At 46.0% G+C, this 26,633-nt stretch overlaps 1 long non-coding RNA gene across 1 annotated transcript; it reads right to left on the bottom strand.

Moving 5' to 3' along the window:
* Positions 1-12,726: 12,726 nt before the first annotated feature.
* Positions 12,727-26,126, bottom strand: LOC146765829 (uncharacterized). The gene is made up of 3 exons (XR_014949339.1): positions 24,769-26,126; positions 24,073-24,186; positions 12,727-19,882 (listed from the first exon to the last, which is right to left on the bottom strand). It is a non-coding gene; the product is annotated as an uncharacterized LOC146765829 (long non-coding RNA).
* Positions 26,127-26,633: the final 507 nt, after the last annotated feature.

Below are 26,633 nucleotides of genomic sequence, written 5' to 3' on the forward strand. Positions count from 1 at the left end.
ATCAAAATACCTGGGGATCTCAGGAGACACCAGAGAAAGGTTTCCTGCTTGCTGAGCATTGGCATGTAGCTCAAACACTAATTACACATTATGTGGCATTTTCAGACGTACCTGCACAAGGAAGGTAGCTGAGACCTCAACAGCTCTGGTGTTTTCAAAAGCATCTTTGCCTCTCCAAATTCTTGTTCTCTACTGGGGACTGGCAACCCCCACTTGGTGGCAACCTGATGGCCCAAAGCAACCTCCACCTCAGAGTAAATTAGAAGTTGTAATGTAAGCCATGCAACAAAGAGAAGTTCAGAAACTCATTAGCCACAGAGCTAAATAAAAGTCACAGGTTACAGTGCTCATTACCTCTCAGGCATCATGGTGAGACTCTTGGGGGTCATGTGCAGTGCGAGGAGCTGGACTCAGTGATCCTTCTGGGGCCTTCCAACTCAGGATATTCTGGGATTCCAGGAATTGGGTGTTTTTGATTCAAATCTACTGCCTCATGCGAGACAAAGTCTTTGCTTGGTTGGAGAGGTCCGTGCCTGGCACTGAGGGTGAGTGAGGGTGAGTTAGTGACCAGCTGTGCCTGTGCTGCCCACGGGGATGGCACCAAACGCCCACGGCTGGGACAGAACCAGCGGGAGGGCTCCCAAAACACAGACGGGTTTCTGCACCTCAGTGAAGGCTGACTCTGCCCCAAGATCAAAACCCATCCAGGGAAGCTGTGAGCCTTCAACTACTTTGACTGTCCACAACAGACTCTTTCTGTGCAAAATTCATGACTTTGTTGTAAAATAGGTGCATTTGCTGGCATGTACTCGACTGCACAATGAAGATGCGTTGTGCTACTTCTGTCTCTTGTCCTTTGAGCCCCCAAGCATGTCCAGTGCCAGCCAGAGGCATCCCTGAGCAGAGTGAGCATCACTGGCAGACACATTTAATAAACAATGGGTTCTCACACTGGGCTCCCAGGCTCTTGTCAGCCTTTGCACAGTGCGGGAGAACGGGTGGTGCTGTGAATACCATGTGGTGTTCCCAAAGCTGTGGCATCTTTTAAAATCAGATCAAATCAAATGTGGACTTCATATAACAGCAGCAAAGCTCACCAAGGATTAACTGCCGAATCGGTTTCAGCTTGCTTTCCACGAAACTAGAACTTTGATTAAAAACCAAATTCCCATCAGGAAAAACATGCCAGTGTCTTCCACCCGGGGTTTACTGAAATGTTTCATTTCTCAAATGGAATGGAAAAATTTCAGTTCAAGGGTAATTCATGTTTATTGCCTGCAAGCCACCTTCTGACCTGAAATATGTCCCTGAGGACATGTCTGGGCTTTGCAGCTGGCCCACAGCCTGGGCAGGACACCTGGTTCCAAGAGGACATTGAGCAGGAGGCATCATTATCTGTGCAATTTGTGGCCAAGCTGACCAAAACAGGCAGTGAAACAGAAATTGTAATTTTTGAGCAGACTTGGGTATTGGTAAAGCCACAAACATATTTACAGAATAGTCACAATTTCAACCTCCCAGGCAGACAAACTGGGGTTTAAATGGACTTATTTGCTCACAGAGACAGGGGGATGGGCATGAGTTTATAGTGAGAAATCCTCACTGTGAGGACCTCATGTCTGTGGAAGGATTTCTCATCTAATGCCAGCCTCAGGACTGAAACAAGAGGATGTTTTCCTTCAGGCTGCTAAGGGAAATGCTACCCTGGAAAATTTTTAATTTTAAGTGTTGAAATTCAGCTATTTCCTGTGCTATACATTTGTGTGACACATACATGACATAATTGAAACTTCTGGAAACTCTTAGAAAATTAACCCCCCTTCTCGACATCATATAAACTGGAAAGCTGTTTGGAAAGTTGAAATAGTGTGTGGGATGTGAAATTAATGTATGTGTGTAGAAAATCCTCATTGGTGAAGGTGAAGGGTTTGGTTTTCCTCAGCCTGACTCTTTCTTGTGGTGGCCAAACACTGCTTTTGGCCAAGGCTCTGTACAGGGGCTGAGATCTTGCATAGAATTCAGAGATAAAACACTAGTGCAAACAACAATTCTTCTTCGCTCTTTCCACTGATAAAATATTCTTGACTGAGTACATGCCTAACCATGCTCTCCAATTAGCCAGCTAATTAGACCCCCAGTATTTGTTTAGCTTATTAATGGAGCTGAAAGACTTTTTAAAGCAACATTAGATATAGCTGAAGAGATTGCTTCAGGCGGTGGGAGATACTATGAGCGTGGGTCACATTTTTTCTGCTTTGTTGTGCTGAGTCTGGGGGATGTTTGTTCAAGCACTGTGGAGTGAAGGGGTTCCTCAAGTCCATGGTACTGCTGCTGCTGGGAAAGGTTTTTGATGGGAGGAGTCATTTTTAAAGGGATCAGTCCTGGGTTGAAAATAGGTACACGTGGAAGAAGGAACTTTCCATTATGTTTTTAGAGTGCCATTTTAAAATAGAATATTTCAAGTAACTCCAAGGAAATGAAATATTCCTTCTTGGCTTAAGCTTGTCCAAAAGGAAATGTTTAGTTTTGATTTGCCCAATGAAATATCTGTTTGGGGAAAAAAAAACAAAGAGTGTTTCTCATGACATAGTTTTACTTTGTAATACTGTAATTTTCTATCAGAAAAAACCAATTCCAGTAGAAAATTCCCTGCTGACTCCTGATGCAACCTGTCCTGGCTGCTGGAGAGGAACTGGGGCTGACTTCTACAGCCTTCAAGGCTGACACTTTCCCTTTGATCAGTGCTGATTCACTTCCCAGCAGTGGGTGCTCCACTGCCCGGAACACTCCATTCTCATTGCTGCTCTTTGTTTGGGAAAGTTACTATAAGCTTTTAGCATCCCAGTGGGCATGGAGAAAGAATCTTTATACAAGTTCCCACTCGGCCTGAAACAAGCCTGTCTCTTCTTTTACACAGGCTCACCCCAAAGGAAAAACCAGCTTTTTGTGACCTGCTGCCCCTGAGCTACCTTTGTTTGGACTGCACAGGGTGTCTTTATCAGCTCTGGGCACACTGGGCCACCTTGGCTGGGGCAGCAGGAGGCACAGCCCGTGCTGAGCAAGGACAAGCTGCCTGTTCATCACCAGCACAAAAAGGAACTTCCAGTCACAGTGGCCCTCAAAGCCAAGCAGGGCTGGGACGTGGCTCCTCCTTGGGACAGCAGCCTCAGGGGTGGTGTTTCCTGGGGCTGCCCTGGGTTCATAGAAAAATAGAATCATGCAATGATGTGGGTTGGAAGGCAATTTAAAGTCCATCTAACTCCAGCAGGGACACCTTGCATTGTCCCGGGCTGCTTCCAGCCCCCATGTCCAGCCTGGCCTTGGGCATATCCAGGGGTAGCCACAGCTGCTCTGGGCACCCTGTGCCAGGGCCTGTCCACCCTCACAGGGAACAATTTCTTCCTCACATCTAATTTAAACCTCTGTCAGTTTGGGGCCATTCCCCCTTGTCCTGACACTCCAGTTCCTGATGAGGAGCCCAGCTCCTCATTGTATTCCTTGTAATCCCTTCAGACACTGGAAGGTGTTTTGAGGTCTCCAGGTGGGTTTGGGTGGTGGACACCACTCACCTGCAGTAGAAGAAGGTGTTGAACATCAACAGAAATTGTTGGAAAGCTTGACATCTGCTACTCCCTTGTCGTGTTCTTGTCTCCATGTTCTTGAGCTGGAGCTGGATGAGAGCACCTCTACCTCAGACCCTGTGGATGCAACGTTAGCATCATCAGGTCTATTGTCTATTTAGACATAAATTATTAGAATGTCTTAAATAAATGTACATATTTAGACACAGACTCTAAACAGACATATTTAAGATCTGTAGGGTACATAGGTTGAGGATAGTGGGGTAAGGGACTTGGGCACAGCTCTAAGCCACCCTTGGCATACAATCTGTAGTTTTTCAAATGGAGAGTTCCAAACTGTGTGGATGCCATCTGAAGTTTAGCAGCAGAGGAAAATACAAAGTAGACTGGAAAGTTTAAATCCAACCTTGTTGGTTTATTACAGAAAAAAAAAATAAAGAAAAGAAAACCAAAAAAAACCTAAATCTTATCAGCAGGCAGCACATTTTCTTCCCAAAATTACATTTTTCATCTACAGTGATGAGGTTTTTTTAAAACAGAGAGAATCCATTTTTGGTTTGAGGCAATGAGAAACTGGGATTTTGGGGGTTTTCTTTCTTTGTTTACTTAAAATTGGAATATTCTAGGGCCCTGCTGCAAAGCAAGACCCAAATAGCACCAGATCTTGATAAGATTTGGAGAGCTCCAATATCCCTGAGGTAGCATGAAATATTTCAGTGTTCAGATCTGAAGACAATTCTTGCCTTTCCTCCTCAGCCTTTACTTTTATTAGGTCAGTCTTTTTTGTGCTAATAATGAAGAAAAATTGAGCAGGTTTTGAGGTAGGGAGGGGCTGAAGATATTAACAGAAATATGGGTTTGGTGTGGCACAATGTGCTGGCATATTGTGAGCTGTCTTAGGACCTAATAAGAAATAAATTGGTTTTGGGGCTCTGCAAAGGACTCGCAGGAGGTCTGGCTGTTTAGGAGATCGATGGGACTGTCCCAAGGGCAGCTTTCATCATGAAGGGGAGGCTGTTACAGCAAACACTGGGTTTCTTGTCAGTCCAGAGTGCACATCTCTTGCAGCAAAATTAAGAGTACAAATTGTCCTGGTCATGCATTGAAGATCACTGACCTGGAGGTGCCGTTTGCAGTGCCCGGCATCTCTCCAAGGTCTCCCTGATAGGGACTCTGGGGCTGGTTTTGTTTGTGACCAACAGGCTTCCTCCTCTTTGACCCTTGATCTGGGTCCATGAGTGTCACCCTGAAGTCTTTTCTTTGGCTTCATTTTTCAGTTCAGAAATTCATCCCTCTGACCCTGTTTTATCAGACATCATTTTTCCTCATAGTTTTTCCTTGGGCAAGAACAGCACAACTCAGCTCTGCATCATCATGACAGCCAAAACACTGATTTAGAACTACATGTTTCCAAAACACCCTTTTTTGTTTATCTCACTGCTGTGTTTGCCTGTGTTGCTCTCCCGTGCACAACTGGAAGGGCTCCTGCCAAAATACCTCGAGCAACTTGCTTTACAAAATGTTGCCTTTCAGAGGCCTTTCTTAAGTGAACAAAAGCCAGATCTTGGGGAACATTTAGGCTTTTACTCTAAGTAGCATGAATATCATCTTGTAATAATATTCATTAATAAAGAGCATCTTTGCTATAAAGAACATGATTTTAAATTGAAATCAGTTTTGGTAAAAGGTTATTAGTTGCAAGCTGAAAGAGATCAAGTTGAGTATGAAAAAATCTCTGGAGCTGTGTTTGGCAGTGTCTAATCAAACATGCACTTTGTCCCAGCTCTGCCAGGGCAGCCTGTGGATAGACTTCAACCTGCAAAGAAAATCCCATGGGCATCGCTCTAAGTCAAAACCTGACTTTGAATACATCTCTAAATGTAACTTCTCTGCCTATTCCCAAATTCCAAGTGCCTCTGGCTGCATGTCCTATCGATGAGAAAATCCTAAATGCCAGAGCAGGGGCTGACATAGGAGGTCAGAGATGGGAACTGGGTGGTGGTGGAGGATGAGCAAGGTTGGTATGAAGCATATTCTCAGAATGTAATCGGGGCAGTGAGAGGGAGAATGAATCAATGTCACCTTGAGTAAGCATGGAGATCAGCCTGGCCACATTCCTGAGATAGCTGTGTGAGATCTGACACTGGTATTCATGGGAGACTTAAAACAGAGTCCAGAACAAGGGTGTAACCTAACCTTGGGAGCAGTGGGAACATGAAGAAGATCAAGGTAATCTCAGGTTGCAAAAGAGAAGGTCAGATGTGGTTCAGCAAGGGCAGAGGGGCTCAGGTTTAATTCCTCTGTAATATGTGTGGCTGTGAAAGGAACTGCCATGCCCAGCCCTGGCAGCACAGCCTGTCCAGCAGAGCAGTATCCTGTTCTTCCCAGAGATCATCAGCTGGAAGATGGGCACAAGACAAGTGGGGCCTGCAGTAACTCTGGGAAAAGGGAAGTCTCTGTGCTCTCTGCAGAGTATAAAGCACTTCCTTTGCAGCTAAACCTTTATGGAGCTGTTTTAGAGAGCATTTTCTGCTTTAGTAAAGGGGACAGGGAGCAAAGGTTGGTACCTTCCACTGCCTTTTGGGAATTGTGTATTAGACAGCTTTGAACTGGAGCTCTCATGGCTCTGAAAGCATCAGGATTCACCTCATCTCTAACAGGTGTCTAGGAAAGCACCAGCCATGGGGACTGACCACTCCGCAATTGCTTGAATTTTTAACCTTTCTACCAAGATGTAGATGGAGGGAGCTCCCTAAGCAGGGTCCCAGGAGCTTCCCTGGAGCTCACAAGAGCATTGGTCCTGCTTAAGACAGGAAGACTTGGGCAAGAACCTCCTTATGGGTCCCTCACACCACCTCCCATGAGGGCAATCAGCTAAAGCTCCTGACTGAGCTCTGGTTTACCTTTAGTTCTGCTAATACAGCACAGTCCTCCCAGCCCTACTAAAGGCTTCCAGGCTTCTCTGCTGCTTGTGGGGGCTGGGGGGAAATCCATCCCATTTCTAATTGTCACATTCGAATCCTGTGCAGGCAGATTCATTCCATATGGGAAAGGGATCTGAGCTGCCCAGCTTGGCACAAACAGGCACTTGATGGGAAAATGATACATTTAATTGCATGGACGTCACAGGACTGGGGTTCTTTGCTTAATCCTGGACTGGAAATAAATACAGAAAATACTGAATATACAGTTGGCTGGGGATGATTGAGAGCACTCCAACTTTCCTTGTAGTGAGGATTTGGAGGGCATCATGTGAAGGCGATTCCCATTTTCAAGCTGCACAGGACATATCTGAGCTGGTTGTAAGTTTGCTGGGTATGGCTTGTGGACATTTCAGCCAGCTATAAATGTGGTCCCATGTTATGAAATGAGTCAGATGAGAGTCTCTTCTGATCTTCAAGGAAGCACTTTTTGATGTGTTGGACTAGAAAACCTAAGTGAGGGAGAGCTGCCCTGGGCCCAGAGCTGGTCCCTTCCGCTCATGGACAACATAATGTCTTAACTTTTCTCTCAAAATCCAGTGTGTTGATCAGCTCCTCTGCCTCTGGAAAAAGATGTCCCACATAAGAGCCAAAATCTCCCTGTTTTACAAGCTTCTCCTCCTATATAGCTGCATTTTCTCCTCTCCCTTTTATTACTGTTGGTGACCATTCCTGGGGGCAGAGAATGGCTGGGCAGTCTCACCATGGAGTATCCCAGTGTACAGGTGGAAACCAAAACCATATGGTAGGACAGGAATTTCTGTACCATGAAGCAGCACTTTGTGAGACCACAGAGAGGAGTTTAGGCATGGAAACAGAGGTGTCAGACCTGGTGTTTTCCCTCTGACTGCCAGTACCCAGCACTACTGCTCTTTTGCTGAGGGTTTCCCAGGCACATGTGAGCTCTGGGGCCCCTGTCCAGCCCCTCTGGAGGCTGATGGGCACTTGTGGTGAGGCCAGCATTCACCAGAAGTGTTGGATATACCACAGAACATAGCATTTGTGTCTTGCTAGTCATCAGCCTGGCTGGGAACACAGCACATCTGCTCTGGTCAGGATACCTGGAAAAGCAGAAACACAGGAGTATCACCTCACCCAGAAATCTCAGGATGAATGTCCAGGAAAACCTGAAAAAAAGAATCTTCCTGAAACTGCTGCTTCTGCCAGGCAAAGATATAGAAGACGTGGAGAAGACAGAACGTGGTTATCTGTAACCCACAGTAATTTTGCCTTAGTTTCAAATAGCCATTAGTTTGAGCTCTGGAGTGTGAGGTTTAACTTCACTTCCAAACTGTTTATTCCACTGAATACTCCTGATAGCCATATCAACATCCTACTTGGGCTGCCTCAGTCTTGACAAAATTAGCAACCCCAGCTCTTGCCAGCAGTGATAAGGGAAACGGTTCTGACCTAAGGCTGGTCGCTCTGAGGTCACTCCAAAGCATCCTCTCCATCAGGAGGGGATCAGGATCTCCTGGAGGGATGGGAGGGGAGACTGAACACACTTCTCAGGCTGTGCTGTTATCTCCATGACTTGCATTCTTCAGTATTCATTTTCAGCTGCAGATCTTGTAGCTCAGAAGGTGCTCTGCTGTGCTCTGCTCTGCCTCCATGAAATTTGGACTGAATGTGGCACAGGGAGCAAGACAGTCACTGCTGGGCAGGATTTATCTCCTCAATTTGTGAGGGGTCAGGGCTGCTGACAATAATATCGCTGAGCCACCTTCACTTCTGCTCCCAAGCCCTTCATATTCATCCACCTGGATTCATTCTGCTCCAGATCCTTGGGGCTGTTTCCTGGGAATAGTGAATGACATGGCTCTCATTCGTTCCCTTTCTGAGGGCCTTCCATTTGGTACCAACTCTATTTAATATTTCATTTTGCATTTTCATTGCTAGGCACTTATAGACATAAATTATTTAATGGCCACATTTCTTGTATTAAATGTATGGATCAAGACAGCTGCTGGTGTTTTCTAAAGAGGGTATTCACTAATCAGGATATGCTGCTCTTCCAACTTTCAAATAAAAATCTCAAAGGTCCCTTTTTTTGTTCAGCATTTTCAAAGCCTTGCTTTCTTGTTCAGTGCTGGATGGCACCTTCAAAAACACTCAGTGTTGTTCTCACCACAGTCCGTAAGAAAAAAGGGCTGAACCATTTCAGACCCCTCTCTTCTCCCCCACCAAACCCACCACTGTAGCAATGTTCCCAAGCTTTTATCTGCAGTTGCATCAGGGGTAAGCAAGCAGGAAAGGCTGGCTTTTTAGCCTCATTTCTGTTCTTTGGAGCAACTCCACAGCCTCAGAGGTGTTGCTCTGGAGGTGCGAAGTGTATGAGGGCAAGGTGTGACTTTTCCAGCTAACTAAAGATTTTTCTCCCCTGTCCATCTGCTGGCCTGGGTCAGACTCAAATGACTGAGGCAGGAGAGGGTGGTGGGACAAGCCATGAAGGTGTGTGAGGGTCTGGTTTTCTAGCAGATGGAAGATAAGGGAATGGAGGAGATTAACCAGTGGGATGGGAATTCTCAGCATGCCAACATCAAAAGGCAGCTGATCTGAATATTGCTCTCCAACATGAATTCCCCACTTAATATTTGTTGACTGTGTGATGCCTCTGTCTTGTGTGTGGGGTGACATTTGAGGCTCTGTATTGTCCAAGTAGCTGGGCCCTGCATCTCTCACAGTGGGAGCTGCCTGGGTGGGCACAGGTCATGGTCCGACACAGCCCAGCAGCTCCAGCTGAGCTGGAAATGCCACATTGAAACTGTTTTTCTTTGGAGAATGGCAGCTTCACTTCCTCTTGATTACTGATTTTACTCAGACCTTTGTGACTGAGAGGAAGTAAGGCAGCCTTGTGAACCTGACTCCTCTCCAAACTTGGTCTCCTCCTGGTTTCTTCCTGGTTCTCCATCCAGCCCCACTGGATTTTGGCTTTAGAACTGTGGAGGCTAAGAATGTGCATCTTTTGAGGGAGTAATCCAGCCAGGTCCTGGGTAGGGGAGATATCTCCAAAGCTTTCCTGGAATGCCAAGCTCACCACAAGCAGTCAACCTCCCTTCATTAGTCCCAACATAATTGAGCAGGATGGATTTGCTCATGGGTGGAGCTGGAAGAAAGTAATAAACTGCTCTTAATGAAGGGAGCACTTTGGTTCGCTGTGCCTGGCAGGCTGTTTTCATCTTTTGTACTTCTGGTAGTTGGCATCCCGGGCAGGATGGAGGGACTGGGCTTTGGGAGTGGTTAGGCATGCACTCGATTTGCTGCCTACCCCTGGCAGAGGATCAAGGCTGGAATTTTCATTACGCTTGCTTTGCCTGCCAGAAAGAAGCACTTTGATTTAATTCTGGTGGCTTCTTGCTCAGTGCCAAGCTTGGAATGTGGTGCTCTGATGTCTTCCAGCTTCTTAAAGCAACCACAATGTCCCACCAAGGAAATATATATTTATATAACAGAGGGACTGCATTGGAGTGTGGTGTGCTTTATTAAGAGTGAGCCATATTAGAGGTGGATCCCTTGGTTTGGAATGTGAGACTGGCTCCTTTTGTAATCCTGTGTACCAAGCTCTGATATGACCAGAAATTCCTGATTGCCCAGGAACTATTCTTGGAAAGCTCATCTTGTTAAAAAGCAGTCACCGTGCTGCTCTCCCTGGGAGAGGATGAGAGATGCTAACAGAGCTGATGGAATATTTTCTGGCATGAATGTCCTTTGAGAAGGGAGATTGTGCTTTTGACAAGATGGCATTTTTCAACAGAAAGCATCTGCTCACCTCAGAATGTTGTTTTCATGCTGAAAGAATACCTCAAAACTCAATTGTATTATTTTCTGAACAAAAATCCAAAACCTTTGGGGTTTTGGCAACAGATTTCCAGGATGAAAATGAAGAAAAAAGGATTTATTTTTGGAAAACAAAGAAGCCAATTTTTTTTTCTTTTTAGCTCTATTTAAAAATTTAGGAAAAATGTGAACATATTTTCCATGTGCTGGAAGGGACCCTCTTTCAAAGCAGTTCTAGATCTTGACACAAAATAAGTGTTAGTGGGTACTTCACTACAGCCAAATTCTGACACAAATCATGATATGGGACAACATGTGGGAACTGGTACAACCTGTAAGATTTTTATTCCTTGTGGCTCTCACTGAGGTAGTTTAAACTGATCCAAAGTGGGAAGAACAGATGAAATAAGAGGCAAAAACAAATTGTGAAAATGTCTGAGGCCATGAGAAATTTCAGTTTCTTTTGGACTCACACATCTGGTACGTGCACTGTTATTTCCATTCATTTTGCATTGACTGTTACATTATCCCACAATATTAATGTATTAATATATTAATAGAATGTCAACATTTATATGTATTACAATTAGTGTTTTAATATAAAACTCAAAATCAGATGAATCAATGTGACATTTGAAACAAAATCTTTTAAAATTCCATCTATTGAAATAAAATGGAAAAAATACAGTACCCTGCACCCTATGGTAGAGATTCCCACTTTGGAATTTCAGCAGCTGTGAAATCCCATGCCCCAGGCAACCCTTTAGCCCTGCTATGTCTTTCCTTTTACTTTCTACCCTATTTGGACAATGACCTAAAGTTTGTATTAATTTGTTCTGGTTAATACAAAATTGCATGCAATCCAAACATGATGTTATTTTCGAATGCGTCTTTCTGAGAAAAGCAAAACAGAAAAGGATAAAGATCTGGTTTTTTTTTTCTTTCCACCAAGAAGCCAGTACAGGATCTGTTACAATCTAGTCATGCTGGATGGGAGGCTAGGGAACACAGGAAAGGAATTAAGGAATACTGTTTCACAACAAAATAATAATATACAGTTATTGATATATTTATATACATAAGTAGTTTATTTATATACATATATAGTTTATGTGTATTTATGAAGAGCCCAACTCTCTTTTCATTTGCACTGGCTTTGTTTCACCACAAGAGCCCATGGAATGAATCGACGTACTATGGTGTACAGGAGAAACCCTTGGCACTTATTTATGCTGTTCTTCCTGTAATTTCAACCATTCTTCAGGTTTCCTTTCACTTATTTAGGGATTTGGGAGCCCTGTTTGGGACATACCACAATAGGTTTAGAGTCACCACATTTCCACATTACAGCAAAGAGCCCCCACTGTCTCTATACAACCAGCAGCTAAGAGAGCAGTTGAGAACCAGAGCATTGCTCTCACCACTGCTCTCTTAGTCTCTGTTTACTTTATTTTCACCAAAACCCAACCCAGCTGGGCCCACACCTCATTGTACCCTGTCTGGTGCTGGGCAGAAGATGTGCAGAGGGTTTCCTGGGAGTGTGAGGGGCAGCCACAGGGCTCCTGGGCATGCACGGGGCTGTGGACGTGCTGCCCAGGCAGCTCTGATGCCAGGCTGGGAATGCAGGGCTTGCACCAGCCTCAGGGAGCCCCGAGTTTTGGGAACTGCACCCAGCAGCACCTGACACGCAGCAGGAAATCATATGTCCAAGTATTCAGCTGCATGCAGGAAACAATTCTCATTTCTTGATGGAGAGGCCACGGCCTTCAGCCAGGTTTCCTGAACAGGCTTTTTCTCTCTGTCTGGGAACATCAGACCTTCAGAGCACTGGCTTCTGAGGCTCCTGAACAAAAGAGCCACACAGCATGAACATCCAGAGAATTCCAGAATGGCTGGGGTTGGATGCAACCTTAAAGCCCATTTCATTCTAACCCCCTGCCATGGCAGGGACACCTTCCACTGTCCCAGGTGCTCCCAGCCCCAGTGTCCAGACTGGCCTTGGGCACTGCCAGGGATTCAGGGGCAACCCCAGCTCTTGTTCGCCTGTGCCAGGGCCTGCCACCCTCACAGGGAGGATTTCTCCCCAGTACCCCATCTAATTCTACTCTCTGTCAGTGTGAAGCCTTTCCCCCTTGTTCTGTCACTCTCGGCTCTTGTAAATAGTCTCTCTCCAGTTTCTTGGAGGCTTCTTCCACAGCTGTCTCAGTAGTGCCTCAGTCAGGTCACCCCAAAGCTGCCCTTTTCCAGTCGGAACAATCCTAAAGCTCTCCCGGGCTTTGCTCCCAGCAGAGCTGCTCCATCCCTTGGTGGTGCCTCCTCTGGGCTCGCTCGGTGCCCTCCTCGCCGGCCCATCCCGAGGAGGTGCAGCAGGGGCTGTGCTGCTGCCCGGGGTGCCGGACTCTGCCTGCGAGCTGCAGGTGCCAGCACAGACCCTTCCAGCTGGGGAGCCCCAGAGAACATCCTGGTAAAAGTGTCTGCGAGCAGCCCTGCTCTGCCCTGCTCCAGGAGCAAAATCCCCTCGGCATGAGCTGTTTTCACTGACCTGTCCTGCGTATTTGTAACAGCAACACAATTTCTTTTAAGTCAAAGGTATATAAGTGAATCCCCAAATTCCTACTGTTCACCCCTGCCAAGCGAATATAATTACATTTGCATATATGATATGCAGATATAAAGAGATTTAATCAAAATGTAGCTGTCGAGGGGAGATCCAGTGAGTATAGGTTCATCATAAAATCATTATTAAAGGCTTTCCAGGTTGGCAAACTTCGGTTCAAAATTAAAAGTGCGATTTTTTTTTTTCATTAGTCCTTTGAATATTTTCAGTTATTTCAAATGCAAGAGCCAAAAAACAAAACAAAAAAAATCAGTGCCATCTTGTAGAACTATGAGTTGGTAGAATGGTTATTATTATTATTTACTGGATTGCAGGGAAGGATCTTGGGGGGGAATTCTTGATGGGGGAGTTAGAGGAGTATTAGTCCTGTAATGAGAAGTGGAGTGAAAGGCATTCATATTCAAGACACTGCTCTGCTTTGCCTATATCAGATTTAATTTCTGTAGCTGAGATAGAGCTAAAAACTGAATATAACTTTGAAATTACAGCTATAAACACAGATTTTTGGGTCAAATCACTGGTGGAAGGATAGGAGGAGGAGGAGGAGGAGACAGGCACCTCAACATAATTGTAAAGAGAAAAAGAAGTGTTTCTTACACCTTGCTTTTGGTTCAGCTATGCTGTAAAACCTGTGAAGGTATTTCATGTTCTCATAGCTGGGGGACATTTAGGGCAGAGCAGGTGTGGTGGTATGGGAGACCTTTGGTGAGACTTAATCAAGAAAAATCAAATTTATGGTTCTACTTAAACACTTGTCTGCCAAATCCTTCTCAAGAGGGAAGAGAGATGGGAAATAAATCCATCAAATTGAGTACAGCTCTCCATGAAAAGGGAGGAAATGGGTGAGTTTTGTACAGACTCTGATGGAGGTAAATCTATTTGTTAGAGCTCCTTGTACAGAACTGAGGCCACAGTGGCAACAGGACAGGTGGCAGCTGCATGGACGGATGTTTGTGCCCACTTGAACATGTTCATGACTCATACTGCACCCACAAACATGAGAGTGGAATTCAGCCATGGGAATGTTTAAACAGTAACAAATATTATTTCCCAGACGAGATAGGGATGAAGAGTCTGGTATGGGAGGTTGTTGATCCCCTTTGCAGAACATAATGAAGGTCACAAGCACAGAAACAGCAGTATAAACAACAAATATGTACATTTGGCTCCAAATGAGGTTAAGATAGAGTTTTTTTGGTACAACAGGCCTCCAACAACCACCTGAAATGTCTGAGCATCAAATATCTCTCCCCCGCAGTGGTAAATCTTGCAGCACCAGGTATTATGGATATAAGAGGTCCATTACAAGTAGCTCAGAAAATACCTCTCTGTAGAAAACATTTCAGTGGCACCTTTTATTAAGTGAGATCCAGGAGGAGTTAGGAACAATAGATACTTGCCCTTGATTAAGAAGTTATGTGAGCCAAGAGCCATGAAACTCCTGATTCTCAGTGCTGGAGGCTCTGGAGGGGTTGCTTCACTTTGCTTCTCCCTCTGCTTCCCACTTTTTCCCATTCCTTTACAATTCTTCCAGAGCCCTGCCTGGCCAACCTGAGACTATCTTGCTTTACTGATCTTAACTGTTGATCTTTAATTAAGGCATGGCCTGTTTTGGTCATTAATTTAATGTATCAGGCAGGGAATTAAAGCTCATAAAAGCTCCATCCTAGCTCTGATAGGTCACACTGAACCTCAGGGAAAGCGGGTCTCCATGGGAACACCCATGGGAACCAAATTTCTCTGGAACCTGACCCCCTGCCACACTGTGGGTTTCCCACATCCCTCCTCAGGGAAGGTTTTCCTAGAGCCGGAGACCAGCTAGTTTGGTCAATTTGTGATTATTGAAGTTGGAGGTTTGTTGGGTGCTGGCCAAAAGCTGATTGAATAAGAACTGCCTCAGAGGGTTGTGGGGCAGACCCAAAGCTGAATGTAATTATCAGCTTAATTCTAATTTAATATTTTGTTAGGGAGTGGGATACACTTTGCTTTCCCCCACCCTCCCTCACAGCACACCCCACTGATCTGGGTTTGTTGAGCCTTGCAGGGTGCTCCAGGTTATACTGCCTGTGTCTGAGGTTGTTAAAACCTGGGAGAGTAGGGACTGTTTAAAATCAGAGTGAAAAAAAAGAGGAAAATAGCTGGGAATGGGTGAACGTCATATAAATAGCAGTAAAACTGTTAAATCTATTTGCATTTCACACCCAATAATTTTCAACTCTACCTCGAGAGCGCTGCTTGAAAGTCAGCACTTTTAATTGTCCAGTAAATTTCCTTTCAGGCAGCTGCTGCACAAACTGCCTCTGCCTGCAGTGAGGAAAAGCAGAGAACTGATTTATCTGAGGATGGAGACAAGCATGGCCATTCGTGTGTCATGAGTTCCCCCTCTGTTTCACTTAATTCAGTGCCTGAGGGAGCTTGGCTGGGGCTCTGCAATTTGTCCTCAGGCACCCGCAGCACCAAGCCGGAGATGTCCCTTGGCCCCAGAGCCTGGAACAGCCCTGGAAGGTCTGCAGCCCACCCACACCCCACGGGCGCACCGTGCCCTGCTGCACCCGTAAATCACCCTCTGCCAGACAGGCAAGATGTGGGATTTGGAACAAGCAGCTGTAAAATCATGGCTTATAATTCAATTAGAGCTCGGGACAATCAGCTGAGTTGTGTCACGTCCATTTAGTTTGACATTGGTTTCTTGGAGGGGAATTGAGCTGCTTATTTTGTTTGGGTGTTTGTTGGTTGGGGTTTTGGGGATTTTTTGTTTTGTTTTGTTTAGGTCTTTTTTATGTTTGTTTGGTTGGTTGGTTGGTTTTGGTTTTTTTTTTTGCTTTTGGTTTTTTGGTTTTTTGTTTGTTTTTTTTTTTTTTTTTTTTTGAAGACTCTTTTATTTAAAAGAAAAAAAATCTAAATTCTGACCATACCTTTATATGGGATTATTTCAACAGTTGTGGAATTGTTCAATGTTCTTGGAAATGGACACAGAAAGGACCAGACTTGTTTGATTTGTAAAACAGTTTCAAATAAAGCTTTCTTCCCTGGTGTTTCTATGTCCCATCTGGGAGCCTTTATTTGTATCTTTTCATTTTTGAAATGTTCATTTCTTTCTCTTTCGCTTCCCCTTCCTTTCTCATTGTCTGGCCTGTCTCTGCCATTGCTGCCTTTCCTCTGTCCCTGCTGAGGCAGACACTGCACTGCCAAGCAGCCCAAGTGCAAGGGGCTTTCCCAAGTTCTCCAGAGCCACTCATGATGAGCAATAATAACTGGATTGTCCAGCAAGGTAAAATCAGGTCTGATCAGTAAAAGGAAGTGTGATCACATGTGGAAAACAACTTTTAATTATTTTGGTGGTAGAGGTTTCATCTGAAAACCATGAACCTCAGGAAGCTTGCTATCTCCAGAATCTGGGGTTGTGTTTAGGCTTCTGTGTCCTTTCCTCAAACTTTGAAGAAATCCAAATGAATGAATGCAGCAGTAGCTTTATTTCAGCTGTGGGCTATGTTTCCTTGGTGCCAAGCCTTTACTCACCAAACCAGATGGGAAAGCAGGCAGTCCATCAAGCAGGGCTGAGCTGCTCCACCCTCATCTCTTCTCACCCAGCACCCAGCCCAGCCACAGCTACTGGTTTTATTCCAAGTTGTTGTACCTTTGGGTGAATGTGGGAGAAGGTGAAGAGTAGAGAAAAAATATCTTGGTCTCCTCTGGCACCTTTCCCTGCTGCTGAAGATAAGAGTTTGCTCTCATGTGCACACACATTCCTGCACACACCTGGGAGAGGCACGGGGCTCTGAGCAGCTTTGGAGGCAGCTTGTTTGCAATCTGAGCATCTGACCCATCTCTGCCCTGCAACAGCAAAATATGTGTGTGCATAGGGTGGTAATGCTGGCAAGCAATTCTTTTATATATATCTGCTTAATAATTACTGCTTCCTTATTCCTCTTAAAAGGTCCTGTGTGATCACAAATAGATTTATTTACAAGTTATTGTTTAGATAGGTACAATAAAGTAACCACCAGCCTCATCTATTGATGCCTGTGCTTTATCATGCATTTAATGGTCTTATTTCTCCATAATGAATGAGTCGTCCAGTGGGAAATATATTGAAATCCCATCAATCAGTGCACACACACAGCCTCTGTAATGGGATGTTCATGTTCTGTAGTGAAGGTATTTTTCTGGAATGTCTTAGCTGCTCTTCGATGCCACAGATTTTGGCTTTGTTAAGGTACAGGTATAGAAGAATTTTTTTTTTTTTTTAAGCAGAGCTGAAAAAATTTCATAGAAATATGCATGGATCTGGATTATAAAGATACAGTGTCCCATTGCCTTGTGTTTGTGAGATAATCCCTTCAGGGAAAAACAACTGAAATGTTTTGCTGAAGAGGAGCCTTGTCTGCCTTCAAATGGGACCTGTTTGAGGCAGTGCTGATGTCTGTGGAGCCACTGAAATGCTCCTTGTACTTTAAACCAACTCCCTGTCCTTTCGACCCATCAGTGACCAAACGTCTACAGGATCAGAAAACATTTCTAGAATAGAAATGAAACCAGAATTAGAGGATGGGACTTCAAGATCTGTTGGATGGGCAGCAGATGAGAACCTGCAGCAGTCTGGAGGGAGTCCCTCATCTCTGAGTGAGAGCCTGCACTGGGTAGGGCTGCATTTATTTCCAGGATGCCCTGTAGCCCTGGAAGTTTGAATTGATGAGTGCCTTCAGTGACTTGTTTTAGGGGTCTAGCAGGAGCTAAAGGTTTTCAGTATCAACTCCCTGTGAGGGTGGGAGGCCCTGGCACAGGTGCCCAGAGCAGCTGTGGGTGATCCTGGATCCCTGGCAGTGCCCCAGGCCAGGCTGGACAGGGCTGGAGCAGCCTGGGGCAGTGGAAGGTGTCCCTGCCATGGAGGAGGGTGGAACTCTGAGGTCCCTCCCAACCCAAACCATTCTGTGATTCTGTGATCAACAGACCAGAGGGAAATCCAGTATGACTTTGGATGCTTTTGCCTTCTGTGGGGTGGGGACTTGTCGTTGGTATAGGTTCATCTCATGGAACTAATATGAGCTTTCCTGGGCTTCCTCTGGAGTCAATCAAGGCAGATGAGCAAAAGGAGAGGACAATTAATCTCTCCATATTACCCTAAATCCTTTCCACTTCCATGGGGGAGCTGCCAGCCCTCTCTCAGTGCTGTCCTTGCAGCTGGTGAGGAGCACGGAGGTGTCAGCTGTGCCTGTGATCTTAATACAAGGAGGGAAGGAATATGTTAAAAGTTAATTTGCCATAAAATACGTCCATGTCCTTTTTAGCTTTTACAAGGGGTTTTTAAGCAGATAGGTTGAAGTGGCTGCGGCAATAACAGGTCTGTCGCAGGGTGATAGATTTCCTTCACTGATGGAAAAACGATGTGAATCAGCCTTGTCTGGCAGCGTGATCACCTTGCTGCAGTGGGAGAGTTCAGCAAGGCCACGGCTGATTACAGGGAGGCTGTGGCTGGTTCCACTCCCCAGCTTTGTCACCCAGCCCGCAGGGCTTGCAGAAGATGTCAGGGGCTGTGGGGATGAAAGGAGCTGTCCCAGCAGTGGGAGAGTCTCCTTCCAGGGCTGAGGGAATGCCCTGAGACAGAGATGGAGCGTGGGCAGCATGGCTGGGGAAGGGAGGATGGCAAGAGGATGAATGGGAACAGCTCTTCTTGTGGCTTCAATTTTATTGATCTGCTCATTAACAATGGGATGAACCTTAAGTGAATTTCAGGTGTCAGTGCCAAGGCAGCTTATTTCTGTCACAAATGGCATGTCAGGCAGTCTGAGAAGTCAGCTGTTCAGTGGGATGGAGAGGAGGACATGCTGCTTCTCGGGAGCCTGTTCTTTGCAGGTGCAAGAGAGTTAACTTTCATCTTGGGTTCAGAGGAAGCTCAGTGCTTCTCCAAACTAGAGAACTCTCAGCGAAACACTAAACATTCAGAGGTGCCCTCATTTTCTGACAAATAACTGCAGCCTCTCCCAAGGTTGTGCATCAACATCTTCTTCCCTTCGACCCAGGCCCTGTCTCATGCAGCCTTCCTCACTTCTTTCCATTGTCAATATTTATAATTTTCATTGTCATTTTTTTTGACTCTGAGGAGTTACTTTAAAATACTACAAAATTATGATGCTTTTATTTTTGTCTGAAAAATATTTCAGGCTTCCTCTTCTCTTGAAAAAGAGCTGAACATTTCTTCTAAAAGCAGGGTTTTTTGCCAGCATACTTCTCTGCATATTAGAACACTGGTCCCATAGTGCTAGATTGTATTTCTGCAGTCAGAAGCCTGAAGATTCTCTTTAAAAATTGTGACTCCTAAATGGAGATGGGTCCTGACTGGCTAGGAGGTCTTCAAGTCCTCCAGGTCCTCATGCAGGTTTGGATCACTGAGTAATGGTGAGTATCTCAGAGGATCTTGGAATAGGGTCAAACTTAAGGTTGTCCAGTGAAAGCCTTAAAGATCTGCCCTCCCTGTGCCTACAAAACACAAATTGTCTTTCATTATGTTTCAAATTCATGTTTTTCAGCTCTTTAATTTTAGGCTTTATCTGTGGAAGGGTGGAAGGTTTGGGAAGTGGACAATGCAACACGTTATTGTATCTAACTCTGTGCTGCATAATATTTTTGCTGATTTTGGGTGTCTTAAAACAAATTTGTGTAGTTCATAACCAGCACCCAGCTAGGGATGTGATCTCAGGCTGTGGGATCTTTTCTGCATCTCCCACTAAATTCTCACCAGCCTCCTAAGTATCCTGTTAGAATATTTATTGCCCTTCCTCTGGAAGTCGAGCCTTGTTGGTCAGAAGATCTGGAGCTGGAGTAAGCAGCTGGGTAGTTCCAGGGTCTGGTGGATTTGGACCCACTGGCAGCGCTGCCTGCTGACTGCGTGGAGGCCACTGAAGTCTTTCACGGTGTTTTGCTGTTCACTGGAAAACATGTACAGGTCATTGGCATCCCAGATCTTATGTTTAATCTCTTTTCCTGTTGCAATCCTTCCTAAGGGCCTTTGCTGTGCAGTGTTTTGTCCTTCTTAAGGTTTTTGGAAGACATGAGAGGCCTCTGATATTTCCGATGCTTTAAAAACATGCACTGGACCCTGCAGATTATAGCCTTAAAATTTCCTTCCTGGAGAAAATTTCTTCTCTTTTAGCATTCAGTGAATACTGAGGTTGCTTTTCTGGGGACTCGGGGAAATGTAGATATGTGCTCCAGATTAGATGCTGATACAATGCAAACACACTACAGAGGAAATCCTGGCAGGGTCAGGTTCCCTCCTCAGATTGTATCTTTGCAGTGGGTTACTCAGTACAGTAACTCAATCTTGTTTAAGAGTCCCCTTCAAACCAGGGTAATGCTGTTTCCCAAAGCATTAAAAAGCTGAAGCCAATTACATCTTTATTTCATTAAATATCCTCAACATTGCCCATATATTTCAGGGAATGGCATGACCTGATTTACAAACATATCGCCACATGTGCAGTGTCCATGAAAGCAATTTTATAAACATTCCTTTCCTGATTCCAGCTTTCTGCCCATTTGCAGCAAGGCTTGGTGGAAAGAACCTTGGGGTTTCTTTCCTGCAGGAAAGCCAAGCAGTCCTGGACATTCCTCTCCTGGATAATGGGTCTCTTTGGAGAGCTTTGAGAGAGGCTGGAAGTGCAGCCTGGCTGGAGAATGTCTGCCAGTGAGGGGGAAACATCTCAGAAAGGGATCATTTCACAGCCAGATCTCCTTTGGGATATGGACAGGCAAAGTGCAGCAATCCCCACATTACTGTTGGGCAGGAGGAATGTGGAGGTGTGGGGAGAGGAGAGAGCAGGGACCTCCCCAAAATGAAGCTGTGATTCTTGGGCCATCCTGGATGGTGAGAGGGATTAACACTGTGATTTTGAGACAGGGGTTTTTTGGGAAAGAACAAACAAACAAAAACCACACAGTATTATTAGAGTGAGGATAAAAGTCTGAGACGAGCTCATGCAAGTGTAGTAATTTTGCTGTTTTCTTTCAGTCTTCAGCTCCTGGAGTTTTGCCTTTAGGTGAAAGCACCGATTTTCATGGTTGAATATGTTTTTATCACAATGGTGGAGACAGAGAGCATGTTCAGGGTAGGGCCAGCTGGTACCACCATCCATGCTAAAGCCTGTTGTCACCATAATCCATCCTAAGCCTGAAGCAAGTTAAACAAGCCAATAACTTATATATGTGCTCAAACTCCCTGCTTAGGAGTTTTTACAGCCTCTTTTACAGGCAGAGTCTGATCACTTTGTGCTCTCAATGTTGGTCCTACTTCCCTAAACTCTGTGAGTTTCTGATTTGGTGCTTGTGCTGTGGTGGGACTTGGGCAGACACCCAACACACCCCTTGCCTTGCCATGGAACAGGGTGCTGGTGAGGTGCATCTGTCTTCCCTCTCCTCATGGCAAGGATCCAGGTGCTGGGAGCTGGGATTGCTCCAAAGGTACCCTCAGTGTTGTAGTCATTAGTAGTAAAATCTACCCCCCGCTAGAAGCAAAACCAAATGTAATAAAATAAACATTATTCTCTTTCTGCCTCCCAAGCATTTTCTTACAAAAAAGTCATCACCTTTAAAAAAGAAATTAAAAAATCAAATCAGCTGCCCTCTCCAAACAAAGCTGAGTATGACAAAACCATTCCCTTTTTTTTTGAATCTACAAGAAAAACACCCTTACCCGGCCCACCAGCTCAGCCTCCCATCCATGACAGCCCTTTCCTCTCCCAAACAGGCAACAGATTTCAATTTAGCTTTGAGCAAGGGAAGCTCAATTGGGTTATTAAATTTCACACGCTAATTGACACGCCTGCTGTAAAATATAACTTGCACAAACACAATTTATACTAATGACACAGGGAGGGGAAGCTTTCTGCTTCCAGTGCCCCTCTCCTTCCCCTCTCCCCCTGCTCCCATGGGAACCCAGCTTAATTGCCCCTCCAGCACAGGGAGGTGAGCAGGGCTGGGAGGTTAAAGAGAAATAAATACTGAAATGCTGATGGGATGTTTCCTGTTTCAGTAGTGAGGGCTGTGCAGGTTTCAGAGCTCACTCCCCTTCCCAAGGCCTCCCTCAGGCTTTGACTTCTTCATCTGCAGTGGCAACAGAACAACTGCAGCCGAAAGCCCTGGCACGAGTTCACCAGGGATGTGTTACAGGAGACTTCTGCTGGCTGCTGGAGATCTTCATTCCCTGGGACAGTCGGGCTGGCAGCTGCCTGTCACCCTGTGGATGCTCATCCTCCACCTCCTGCTGCTGCCAGGGAAAACCCTACAGCACAAAAGTCACACCTGGGGCTCTTTGCTGCTTCACTGCAGAGCTTTGGACATAAAACCCACAGCAGGTTTTTTGTCCACTTTCCTTCCTGGTCAGCAGACTGGACAGAGGTAAAGTGACAAAGGCTGGTGTGCTCTGTTCAGGTGGGTGATGACCCCAAAGAATGGGGCAGATGCTGACAAAGCTCCTGGGAACATCTCAGCTGCTTCCTCAAAATTTCTTTTCCCAAAAACAGTAAAGCACAGCCGCTTTTCCTCTGGAAGATGTTTCTAAATAGTTGATGACAAAATCTTAGCAGTGCTTAGCAGTTTAGTCAATTCTGTTAGTTAATTACTTTCTCCAACAATTTAAAACAGATCCTCTTTGTTAAGGAATAGAGAAATAATTTTTAAATTTCCTTCTTTCTAAATGTGAACATGTTCTTCCATTTTAAATTCCAGTCCCCAAGCCCAGGGTTCTACTGGACAACAAGGAATGGAGTTGGCATGCTTAGGAAGGGGATCTAGTAAGGCCATTTTCCAGCAAGGCATGGGGCTGCACAGCTGGTACTGGAGAGCTGTTGGAGATGCATCTTTGTGCTGCAGTGTGAGAGCTTCGCCTAAGTCATAGAATCCTCCTGAAGCAAAAATCAAGTGACTTGCAGAGCCATGGTCTAATTTTAGTTGTGCCTGAGTCACAATGCCAGAATTTAAAATTGGTTACAGAGGCAGTGACTAGGAAAAAATTTAGTCAGTTTAGCATGGTTCTCCTGCAGGTTTTATTCATGCAAAGACTTTTCTCAATAGCATAGAACCATGGAATCCCAGAATGGTTTGGGCTGGAAGGGACCTCAAAGTCCATCCAGTGCCCATCCAGGTGTGCCATGGCAGGGACACCTCCCACTGTCCCAGGTGCTCCCAGCCCTGTCCAGCCTGGCCTTGGGCACTGCCAGGGATCCAGGGGCACCCACAGCTGCTCTGGGCACCTGTGCCAGGGCCTGCCCACCCTCACAGGGAACAATTTCTTCTATAAATCTAACCTAAATTTCCCCTCTCTTAGTGTGAACCCTTTACTCCTTGCCCTGTCATTACAGTCCCTGTCCAACTTCCTTGTGGGTGCTTTCAAATCCTGGAAGGTGCTCTGAGGTCTCCACACAGCAAATATCTACCAGGGAAGGTACAGGCATAACTCCATACCCTTCATGCCTCCTGATGTTTAAAGAAAAGAAACAGGAATTTATGGGGTATAACAAACCCAAAACTCTGGTGGCCACTGAGTGCCCAGCCTGGGTATGGCCCCACTTTCTGGAGGGAATGACAAATTCTTCTAGATTTCACCCCTTTTGTTCACCTTGAGAGAAGAGAAGGCTCAGCCTTTGCTGCCTTGACCCCTCATTAATGCAGAGCATGGGTATCATTACACTGATTGTTCAATTCTGTTATTAAGAAGACATAAATCTCTGCATTAGTCACTCTCAGCCTTCAGGTCACAACCTCTGGGAGAAGTCAGCAGTGATACCCAGCCCAGGTCATGGCCCTCAACCCATTACCTGTGCCATTAGCTGGGGCTGCAGTGGTGGGCTGGGGGCAAGTTCCGGGGCTGGCTGCCCCCTTTACACCCACTTCCAGCTTTTCCCTGTGCATTACTCTGCTGGAGCCTTTTAGATTTTCCCAGTCATGACTGGGATCCTGGGAGTCTGCCATTGCAGACCTGAGCAGAGTCTGAGGGATGACTACACAGAAATTAATTAGTCTGTCCACCTTCACCAAAACTGTGCCTCCCACCCTCATGGCCACCCTGCAGCATCCTAGAAAAAAATGGGAATTCATATAAACACAGAGAGATAAGACATACCTGCCACCAGCCTCTTTCTTCCTGCTGCTTTTCCTACCACCTTCCTTCTTTCCTGTTGCTTTTTCCCTTTCTTCTGCTCTGAATTCAGCCTTGGAGCAAGTTATTTGAGGTTCCCTATAGATTTTGTCATCAGAGCAATCAGCAAGCAGCTCCTGAATTTCATGCACTGCTCATATCCCCCCTCCAGCCACAGGCTGAAGGATGCCCAGCTCCCTGCACAGCCCATCTCCCCTCCAATCCCACCAGCTCATGCCCTGCTCGTTCCCTACACTGGTGTGTGCTTCCCAACCATATCTGCTATTCCCAGGTGGATGATGCACCCCAGACATTAAGAGGGGAAATATTCAGGGCTGGAAGAGATGCCTTTGCTGCTGCATTGACTGTGGATGTCCCTCTGCAGATAGATCCAGGTGTGCTGTGTCACTGGCCACCCCCTCAGCTGTCCCAGAGTGCAAGCAGGACAGGGACAGGGACAGGGACAGGGACAGGGACAGGGACAGGGACCGGGACAGGGACAGGGACAGGGATGGGAGAGGGACAGGGACAGGGACAGGGACAGGGACAGGGACCGGGACAGGGACAGGGACAGGGACAGGGACAGGGACAGGGACAGGGACAGGATGTGTGGGGTTAGGGGTCACCATGGGATCGGAGTCCCCCTCACTACGGCTGCTTCCACCTGGCACAAAGCCCTACCTTGCAACAAATCTGCTTTTTCTTGGCACGTTTTTTGTCACCCAGTGTGGGAGGAAGGGCTGGAGGACCAGGTGGCATCCAGGTGGCATCCATCCAAAATGGGCAAGCATTTCATTTTTGTCTTTATGGGCACTTTGTCAAGCAGAAATGCAGGCGGTAACTCTACAAACAGTAATTAACCACAAGCTGTGGGCAGTGTTAAAGTGCTTGCCCCATAACTTGCTGGTACATAGGAAATCTGAGATGCTGCTAATAGGTTTTCAGCAGCTGAGTCCATTTCTGGACCAAACCTATTTGATATGGCATTCAGATAACACTGCTGATTATTCTCCTGAGCACTCTCTGGACCCTTCCTGTGTGAGTCTTGACTGCAAGTACAAACAGAGGTGGCAGGGAGCTGGGGAAACCCACACCCAGCCCATCAGCAGGAGCTGCTGTTAACCAGAAATGCAGCTATGCAGCAGCATAATTAATTCCCTAAAATGCAAGACAAGCTGACAGTCCTAATTAAGATGGGGACTGACAGTCTGGAGATCCCTGGACTGCCCACTCCATTTTCTCAGGGCTTGTGAAATATGGAGAGATCATCCCTCCTGCCTTCCAGGTGGCCAGATGGGAGAGGATAGGGCTCCTCCAGATCAATAGCTCATCACAGCCATGCTCTTCAGCAGCTGCTCCAGGGAAGCAGAGGAAGGAGAGGCAGGCTGTGGTGGTTACAGCAATAACATCCTCTCTCCCCTGCTGCTTCTACAGGGAATTTTCCTTCTTCCTCCCCAGGGGTGAAACTTCGATTCATGGCCAAAGCAAGAGTATCCAGCACCAAAGGGGTTGTTGAATGATCCCCCTCTAACTCTGGCTGCTCCAGTTACTCCTCTGAAGGACCATATGATTTGTTCCACAGTGGTTTGGTCATACCTTGTAGCAGGGAGTACCACAGGGAAAATATTTCCTGGGAAATTGTTTGACTAACAGTTCACTCTTCAAATTCAGACCCTTGGTCCTCTCTGTGCTGGGATGTGCTCTGGAGAGTTATACCAGGGTATGGAACATCTTGGCCAGCTGCCTCCCTGTCCACAGGCAGAGTTTGCTGGTGCCAAAGGTGGATCTGAGCTGATGCCCTGCCCTTGCCCAAGTCTCTTGTGTCCCTCACCCTCGTGCCTGATTCTGTCCCACTAAAACTGCCCAGAGCATCAGAACTGGCTCCTTTGGGCACAGGACCATCGCCAGGAAGGGGCTGCTTTGTGTTTCCTCTTGACAGTCAGATATGTTGTCTGCGCTGGTCCCGTTTGATGCCTTCCTTTTAAATACTGTTGTTAAGGTGGTATTTTAAGGGATTACCCTGAGGACCTGACAGACAGACAGGTCTGTCAGTCTGTCTGCTTAGCACTCCATCTTTTCTGCAAACACCCTTGCTCTCTAGCATGTGAGCCAAGGATTAAAAGCACAGAAAGAAACAATTCACTGTGACTTGGTCTGCAAAGTCTTTTGAAAGTGAAGTTATGGCTGTTAAATGTTAACACCATATAATGCCTGTCTTTATGGTATCTTTTCAATAAAGCGATGACATGACTCTATTATGAGCTACTCAGACAGAAGCTCCCAAACCTACAGTATTGTAATGGCATTTAATCTCCTTTCCAAGTGCCTGAGATCCTCACGCAGGCTTTGTGCTTGGCGCTTCTCTGGGATCGCCGGGCGCTGGCACCAAGGCAGAGACATTTTACAGAGGAAGGATGAAGTGCCCCAGCGGTGGGGCTGGCAAAGCTCAGCATCCTCCGGGCAGCCCCAGCGCTGCCCGTCCTTCTCGCAGCCCCAAGGACGCTGCGCGTTGCTTATCAGCCTGGAAATCAGCCTGGCCATAAAAC

This window comes from Lonchura striata, chromosome 18 (genome assembly GCF_050655825.1).
Source record: "Lonchura striata isolate lonStrDom1 chromosome 18, ASM5065582v1, whole genome shotgun sequence".
In the NCBI taxonomy this organism is placed as follows: Eukaryota; Metazoa; Chordata; class Aves; order Passeriformes; family Estrildidae; genus Lonchura; species Lonchura striata.